Raw genomic sequence first — 9,337 nt, 5'->3', positions numbered from 1 at the left:
CTTTCATGGCTAATCAGGGGAGGTTGTCTAGAGGCTGTGTGGGGGGCACTTCAAAAAGTTCATGGGAAATGGAATGTAAAAAGGTAAAGTTTATTTTGGTGGAAAAACAATTTGAAATCTACAAATATAAGGGGTCTTCAGAAAGTTCATGGAAATGTATATTATGAAAAACAAAAAAAACTAATGGATTTCAAAGTGTTTTACAACAAAATACTTATCCACTCCCTCTAAACTTTGTGATGTATCCTCTGTATCTGTCACTGTTTTGATGAGAATGGAATACATCCCTGTGCATTCTTATGCTTAAAATTCTTTCCTCAGTTTAAATTTATAATATGGTTGATATGATTCTTTTAAATAAAAACTTTCTTGGGTTCTCAGTAATTTCAGAATATAAAGGGTCCTGAGAACAAGAAAATTGAGAACTGCTGCTGATCCACTAAATAGTCATGAAGTGCTATTCTAGTTGTCGCCAACTAAAATGTCTACTTCATAATTTCAAGGATTTCCACTACAACTATGCCAGATAAACAGTGTTCTTTGTGTAGAAATACATCCAAGACACAGGTGGGGAATGAGGAGAATTATTTTATTAGAGTGAGGAGGATATGAACTATGTCCCATCTTTGCATAGTCACTATTATTCTGAATTTACCATTCAAGAAGTAGCAAATTCACAAATGTTCGTTTTAAGTTGTTTTATGGTAAAAACTGAACTATCAGTATAACTAAGTGATAAAATAGCCCTTACCAGGTTCACAAGGCTGTAAGGAAATCACAGAATCAACATTATAGATCCTAGCAAAAAGGCACGAACTAGGTGGAAAAAGTATTGAAAGAAAGATTTTGGGGGAAAAGACTAGATGACAAGTCAGAGGACTGTTCCTTTTTTCCTTCCTTCCTTTCTCATTTTTACTTCATAAATTTATTTTTCTCAGAACCATGCAGCAATTGATACCACGGTCCATGATCATGATTGAAAACAACCACCGTGGGGTTCCACTATCCCCCACAAGACAGAGAATGCAGGTCACCTGAGGCAGAAAGTGATTCACAATGTTCTCCACTCATAATCCACAATTAAATTTGGCCAAAAGTACACAGGTGGTCTCTCTCCTCCTTGCCACCAAATGTTGGTGGTCAATCCAACTGTTCCTTGACAAACTAAACCATTTCAGAGAAAACTAAATTTCATTACTAAAGACAAGACCTGTGTATAACTTTATTGGCCATTTTTATATATTGGTCACTTTCAAAATAAGATCCAAAGCTGTGTTTAAGAGGACATGAAGTTAATATATTGATACACCAAACTGGTGGTTTATTTAAAATACCAACTTTGAAATTCTGCATTATTTCCTACTTTTGAATTTACTCTAATTTGGTCTCATTTTGAACTTGGCAATTTTTCTGAATGCCAGACTACAACTTTTCCCTTCTAAGGAAAGTTTTCAAAATCTTTGGTCAAAATAGGGAAAGTTCTTATGAGATTAAGAAAAAGGGGCTTTCTAATCTGCATGTTTTGCCTGTGAGCCCAGTTACACTGGGCACTGTTCTTAATAAAGGCAATCCTACAGAGGAGGCATGAGAATCAAGTCTAGGAATAAACAAGGCTTTGCCAGTTGGAAAAAAAGCTACAGGGTGGTGTATTAGCCCAAGCAAGAAAATACAGCAGCCACACTTCTAGAAACTTTACCGACAGTAATTAGAAACTTTCATAGAATGTGACAGACTCATCTGATGTCCACTGAATTTAATGATGAAAGTTTGAACTTACTATTCTGTGTGGGTTTTTTTCCTAATTTCCAATCTGTTGTACAAAGAAGCTTTTTAAAAACAATAAAAATTACAAAAAGAAAGTGATATGAAAACATGCAAACAAAAATTGGTCCTTCATTGCAGATAGTTTGAGAAGCATTAGCTTGGAGGACAAGTTGCAATATGGCAGGAGGAGGAGGAAGAGAGGTGGCAACAGCAGGAGATAAAGCTTCAAGCTAGAAGCCTGCACAGATTGTAACAACCTTTTTATAAGTAAAATACAAAAAAGGAAATAAATGGGGTTTGAAAATAAATTTGTGTATCTCTAAGCCAGAATGGGGAAATTTTAGTTATCTAAATAAAATGCATAGTAAACTCTACTGTTAAAATCCCACCAATTTCAAATTTACAAACTGCAAGCCACATGGTTGAAGGGCAAATGTAGCAGGCATTCAAGGAGAATATCGAGTTCACCAGTTACTTCCAATGAAAAAGACCTAGGTCTATGTAAGAAGAGAAAGTGAGTTGACGGTTGGATCAACACATTTTAAAATTATTTTAATCACTTAATTTGAAACCTTCCATGGAATAGGAAAAAAACCTGAGTTGATTTGGAGACTTAGTAGGGATTTTCCTCCCTAAATTATGTTAGTTATATCAATTAATGTATTAAGTAAGAGACTTAAGGCGAGTCAACACTTTAAAAGAGATCAAATTCAGAAGAAATGTTATTTATATTAATGTTTAGCATTCTACGTTAGGGTTAATTAAGGAAGGCCATTGGTTTCGTAGTGTCATTATGCTATTAGAAACACTAAATTACTTTTGATCAGAGAAGTAACACAAATAAATTAGAGCTGTAGGAAAACCTACCAGCTGTGATAGAATGGAATAAGGACATCACTAGAACAGGCTCAACAGTACAAGAGCTCTAGATAAGAAATGACAGGGCTGCCATGACTGGCTGTGAGAACAGGAATTAAGAGTGGATAGCGGCCGGCGCCGCGGCTCACCAGGCTAATCCTCCCCCTTGCGGCGCCGGCACACCGGGTTCTAGTCCCGGTCAGGGCACCGGATTCTGTGCCAGTTGCCCCTCTTCCAGGCCAGCTCTCTGCTGTGGCCCGGGAAGGCAGTGGAGGATGGACCAAGTACTTGGGCCCTGCACCCCATGGGAGACCAGGAAAAGCATCTGGCTCCTGGCTCCTGCCATCGGATCAGCGTGGTGCAGTGCGCTGGCTGCGGCGGCCATTGGAGGGTGAACCAACGGCAAAGGAAGACCTTTCTCTCTGTCTCTCTCTCTCTCACTATCCACTCTGCCTGTCAAAAAAAAAAAAAAAAAAAAGAGTGGATAGCATGGAACTGGCACAAAAACATACTTGTAGACCAATGGAACAGAATAGAAACTCCAGAAATAAATCCATGCACCTACAACCAACTTATCTTTGACAAAGGCGCTAAATCAATCCCTGGAGCAAGGACAGTGTCTTTAACAAATGGTGCTGGGAAAAACAGATCTCCACATGCAGAAGTATGAATCTAGACTCATACCTTAAACCTTATAGAAAAATCCATTCAAAATGGATCAAAGACCTAAATCTATAACTGGATATAATTAATTTACTAGAGAACATTCAGGAAACTCTGAAAGACATCAGCACAGGCAAAAACTTCTTGGAAAAGACCCAGAAGCAGAGGTAATCAAAGCCAAAATTGACAAATGGAATTACATCAAGCTGAGAAGCTTCTTCACTGCAAAATAAACACTCAGCAAAGTGAAGAGGCAACTGACAGAACGGGAGATATATCTACAAACTACACAACTGACAGAGGGTTAACATCCACAATCTATAAAGAGGTCAAGAAATTCAACAACAACAAAACAATCAATACAGTTAAGAAATGGGTAAAGAACTTGAACAGGCATTTTTCAAGAGAGGAAATTCAAATGACCAAGAGACACAAAAAAATGCTCAGGATCACTAGCTATCAGGTAAATGCAAATGAAAACCACAATGAGGTTTCACCTCACTCCAGTTAGAATGGCTCTCATACAGAAATCAACAAACAACAAATGCTAGAGAGGATGTGGGGGAAAAGGTACTCTGGACCACTATTGGTGGAAATGTAAACTGGAGCAGCCAATGTGGAAGACAGTATGGAGATACTTCAGAAATCTGAATATATACCTACCATATGATCTAGCCATCCAACTCCTGGGAATTTACCCAAACCAAAAGAAATTAGCATATAAAAGATTTATCTATACCCTCTTGTTCAATGCAGCACAATTCACAACAGCTAAGATATGGAATCAACCCAGCTGTCCACCAACTGTTTACTGGAAAAGAAATTAAGGTATATATACACTACAAAGTACTACTCAGCTGTTAAAAAAAAAATCCTGCTCTGTGCAACAAGATGGACACAACTGGAAACCATTATACTTAGTGAAATAAACCAGTCACAAAAAGACAGATACTGTATGTTTTCCCTGATTTAAGTAATAGAGTATCTAAAATGTAATGAATTGGAATGAAATAGACATTTTGAGATTCAATGATTGTTTAAAGCCCTGTCTCGTCTGTTGAGGAACAGTGTTTTTTTTTTTCTTCATACCACTTGTTGAACTCTTTTACTTAGCGCAGGGTTAACTATACAATCATAAAGGAAACTGAAAATAGATCTTTGTAAAAATTAGGAGTGGGAATGTGAGAGGGAAGAGGAGGAAAGGTTGGAGCATGTGCAGGAGGGAGGGTAGGAGTGGAAGTGTCACTATGTTCTTAAATCTCTACGTATGAAATACATGAAACTTGTATAACTTAAGTAAAATTTTTAAAAATTTAAAAAAATGGATAGAATGGAAGCGATGTTGAAAACTAACAATTTTGACCCAAGCATCCAGATTTTCATAGCCAAGTTTCCCAGTCAGGGATATCCCCATCACAAAGCCAAGTTGATATATGGCAACTAATTCCAACTAAGATGACCTTGGTTTCACTAGTAGTACCACTGTTCCACTAAAAACTTATAATTTTAAGCACTGTTTACAAAGTGTTTTTATTTTAAACACAACATACATTACAGTAGTTTTTCTTAACCATGGTTTCACTTTCCACGGTTTTAATCATCTGTGGTTAACCCATGTTAGCACAATTATACAGTAAGATTGCAGAGAGAAACACCATATTCACATACCTTTTATTATAACATACTATGATAACTGTCCGGTTTTATTATTATTGTCAATTACTTAGATATGTCTAAATTAAACTTTTTCATAGAATGCATGTACTTAACAAAACAGTACTATATACGGTTTAATACTATCTGTGCTTTAACAGGGGACCAATGTACTTTTCAGGAGAGTTTTATAAAGTTTGGGGAAGGCATTACTAATGCCTACTTTACAAAAATTAGCCTTCTTTATTGTCCATTTTCGTATCTTTATAGATATTTGTTTGTTGAACACAAAAATTTTAACAAAATTTTCCAGTGAATTTCAAGACATCTGTTGAAATCATAACAATTCAATCAAACTGGGATAAAAAAAACAGTACAGTAAAGAACATTCCACAGACAAAAGTTATGACATACAACAATAAAAATTCCATTTAGTGAAAAAGTTGATATATTCGGAGGCTTAAGCTAAATTGGTTTACAGTTAATTTACCTAATTCTATCCAAGTTATTCATTGCTTTTGTATCATCAGTTTCGTCAAAATTAGCTAATAAATGTTACACACTGATATGAGCAAACATGCAGAGTATATGGAGTCAAATAAAATAAAATAAAATAAAATATGAATTTGTTAGTTAATACCTACAATGACTTCCATTTCTTTCAAAAGGGGAAGCTAACAAGTAAGCAAGGGAAATCTGGTCTGAAACACTAAAAAGCTTTATAAATAAACACTTCATGTTTTATGTGGTTTCAAAGTATAATTAATCAAATTCATTTTTCCAATACTTTCTTTGGACTTTCATTCAAAAGGACATTACTGTACTTAAAAGTATAACAAGACTTTTTAGAATATGGATGTGTAACAAACTACAGTAAAGCATGTTAGTCGAGAATCTCCAACTGTCAACTAGTAGTCTCCTGAGATACATACCAGAGATCTCCCTCTTGGAGACATAATCCACTGGCTAATGGAAGGGTACTGAAAAAAAATTCATATACTTTGACCCAACATATTCCAACTAACTGATCACGAGCTCCTCATTTCAAAGGAAGAACGACCTTAGACAACAGAAACTTGGCATAATCCCTTTTAAAATCTTAAATCGTTTTTGAATATATGTAAAGAATTTAGAAAATCTCCACTAATAATACAGTGTTATGTTTTCAAAGTTTTTCACTGTACCTTCTAAATAACTTTTGTTAATCTGAAAGAAAAATCTTTGATCATGTCTAAGAATAACTCATTTACATATTTACTCATATGCCATGAGTGATTGTTGCTTACCATTCTGATTACTCAGTAGAACAAGGATGCTGAAAAATTAAGAACAACAAACTATATCACGGGGCGAGGGGCAGAAGTGTTAACAGGAGTATGCCTGGTTATAATGTTCTTTTTTATAAAACTTTAGGGGGCCAGTGCACATCTCCACTGCAGTGCCGGCATCCCATATGGGTGCAGGTTCGAGTCCCAGCTGCTCCACTTCCCACCCAGCTCTCTGCTGTGGCCTGGGAAAGCAGTGGAGAATGGTCCAAATTCTTGAGCCCCTGCACCCATGTTGGGGATCCAGAGGAGGCTCTTGGCTCCTGGCTTCAGATTGGCATAGCTTTGGCTGTTGCAGCCATCTGGGGAGTAAGCCAGCAGATGGAAGACCTCTCTTTCTCTGCCTCTGCCTCTCTGTAGCTCTGCCTTTCAGATAAATGAATGAATCTTTAAAAAAAATTAAAAGTTGATAAACAGGGTTCAATATCAACTATATTTTTCCAAATATAAAAGATTTTAAAAAATCAACTTATTGCTTAAATTTTCCATGAACTTAAAAAAAAAGTTTATTTATTTTCATCATTTGAAAGAGGACCAGAGAATAAGAGCAAGAGAGAGAGAAAAAAGAAACAAAGAGAAACACACACACGGAGAATAATCTTCCATCCACTTCTTTACTTCCTAAACACCCCTGTCAGAGCTGGAAAAAGAATTCCATCCAGGTCTTCCAAGTGGGTAATATGGGCCCATTATCTGCAGCTTCCAAAGAAGCATTAGCAGGAAGCCAGATCAGAAACAGAAACATAGGTGCAGGGACTTGAACCGGCACTACACTATGCAATGTGGCATCGCAAGAAGTAACTTAATCTGCTGGGTCCCAAACACCGACCCCATGAAAGCAAATATAAGATTATCAATCATTTCTTAACACATAATTACAGCTGAATAAAAGAAATTTTAGTATTTCTAAATAAAAGTCTAGTGTATTTACAATTCTAACTTAGAGGTAAAAATATGTGAATAGTTGTAAAAAAAAAAATGCAGAGCAACCAAAGAATTAACAACAATTTTATACAATTGTTTTTGACAAGTAATGTTTTAGAGATTTTTCTTGGTGAAATTACAAGAAAAGCCAAAGCAGTTAAGTGGAATGATTAAAATAACCCCATCGCTAAGTTTTCTTAACATAACCAAAATAGTGCAGAAAAAGGATTAGGTATTATCACTGTGACAACCATATTATGCCTGCAGGTAAAGTGCAAATTTGGCTGAGTTCCCAAGCCCGTTTTGAAACATCCTAGTGAATTAGAACACCCAGAATTTCAGGATGCTCCACCTGCTCTCTCTTCTGATCAGAGTTTTCAGGTAAATACCTGAAAGAGGTATTAATCACAGTTAATTATGAGAAGAATAACCATTCACTGTGCCTTTTTGCAGTTACCTGTGCCTTTACCTAGTTCACCTGGATTGCTTCTGCTCAGAAACAAGCATGACAAACATGACGTGACAAATTCACTTAGGTTGCAGAAAGACTAGAAAACAGGAGTGTTAATCCAAGTAGAATTAACCACTCACTCTGCTCTCTCCTTGCACTGCGCACCTAGTGGTGTTGATTTGAACCAATTATTGTATCACTTCTCAGAAATGCTAATATAGTCTTTGCCTTGGAAGAGTAACCATTTCACATAATTCCAGAAGTAATCACTGACCTATACCATAACAAACTCATAACAACCAAACATCCTTCCACATTTCCTCAAGATACTATATAATTAATTTTTATCTGAAATGATTGCTACTTCACATTTTGTATTAACTATCCAATTTCTCTGATTTCTGGTAAAAGTAAGTACCACCAACACAAATATAATCTCTTCTTTTAAGCTTCCCAATCTCTTCAACCAGAAGTAATCTACACATTTAACTCTTAAGAATATCTGCTGTGTTTTTCTTAAGGAAATTTTAATCTTTTACTGTTTGACTACATTTATTTATCTACATTTATCCTTTCCCTGTAAGTTCCTTAAAGTAGGACTGTATCTTATTTTTTAACCAATAGTCCAATGAAATAATCTGCATTGATAAAAGCACATAATACACATTTGATGATTATAATTTATAATTATATAAGAATTTATAATTCTATAACATAGAACTTTCAGAAATATATCAAAATCACAATGATTAAGCCTGAAGAAATAAAAAAAATATTCTCACCGTCACTCCAAGGTTTAAGCCTCTGCTTTCTGTGAAAGGAAACTGAGAAGGCTGTTGAAAAGTAGCTCTGATGTCATCTGGAGTCTTCAGATTCCCCAGTCCTGCGTTAGTCAAGTATGCATCTTAAGAAAAGGAAAAAGATAGTTTGGCAACTATTCCAAGCCAGATTCTAGAATACCTTTTCTAAGTTCGGTAAATGTATTCAAGAATCTTTTCTTGTTCAAGTTTAATGCAAAAGTTAAGTCATTTGACAGGGAAATACAAAGCTTTTATGAATACTGTTTTGTTAAAGGAAAGCAACAGATTTTTGTGTTCCAGATAATACAATTACTTAACTGATAAAAAGTAGATGCTTCAACAAAGTAAACTACAAAAAAGGCTTAGGGTTGCTAGGATGTACTTAATAACCTTTGTAAATTTTTTCATCTTAATAGTGTTCTGTCAGATTAATTCAATCAATTTACAACCAAAGTCTAAATTTTCCTGAAGGTATATTTCCAATAAACAAAAAAAGGAAGGAAAAATAAAAGCTATAATTTCTCTCTTACAAACATTCTCAGTTGTAGATTCCATCTGCATAAAATTCTAGAAAATGAAAATTAATCAATAGTGAAAGAAAACAAATCAGTGGGGTAGCTGGGGATGGAGAATTTAAAAGGGAAGGACTATATATAGATGTTATCTTTTAGTTAATTGTCTGAGAGGCTGAAAAAGAGATGGAGAGAGAGACAGAGAGATCTCATCTCTTGGCCCACTACCCAAACGCCTGCAATGGTAAGGACTGAGCTGGGCTAAAGCCTCAAGCTGGAAACTCAATTCAAGTCTTCTGCATGGATGACAGGACCTCAATTACTTCAGCCATTACCACTGCTTCCCAGTATCTGCAGCAGCAGGAAGCTGGAGTCCGGAATCGGAGC

General features: G+C 35.8%; 1 protein-coding gene across 1 annotated transcript in view; it reads right to left on the bottom strand.

Moving 5' to 3' along the window:
* Positions 1-8,542, bottom strand: part of NRIP1 (nuclear receptor interacting protein 1) — a 54,928-nt gene extending 46,386 nt beyond the window's left edge. The window contains exon 1 of the mRNA XM_070071916.2: positions 8,421-8,542. The gene's annotated coding sequence lies outside the window, so the exon portion shown is untranslated. The remainder of the gene's footprint in view (positions 1-8,420) is intronic.
* Between the last annotated feature and the right edge of the window lie 795 nt (positions 8,543-9,337).

The sequence above is a fragment of the Oryctolagus cuniculus genome, chromosome 4, assembly GCF_051225735.1.
Source record: "Oryctolagus cuniculus isolate XC-2025 breed Fujian yellow rabbit chromosome 4, ASM5122573v1, whole genome shotgun sequence".
Taxonomy (NCBI): Eukaryota; Metazoa; Chordata; class Mammalia; order Lagomorpha; family Leporidae; genus Oryctolagus; species Oryctolagus cuniculus.
Note: the sequence above shows the minus strand (reverse complement) of the source record. Positions and strands in the feature narration are given on the sequence as shown.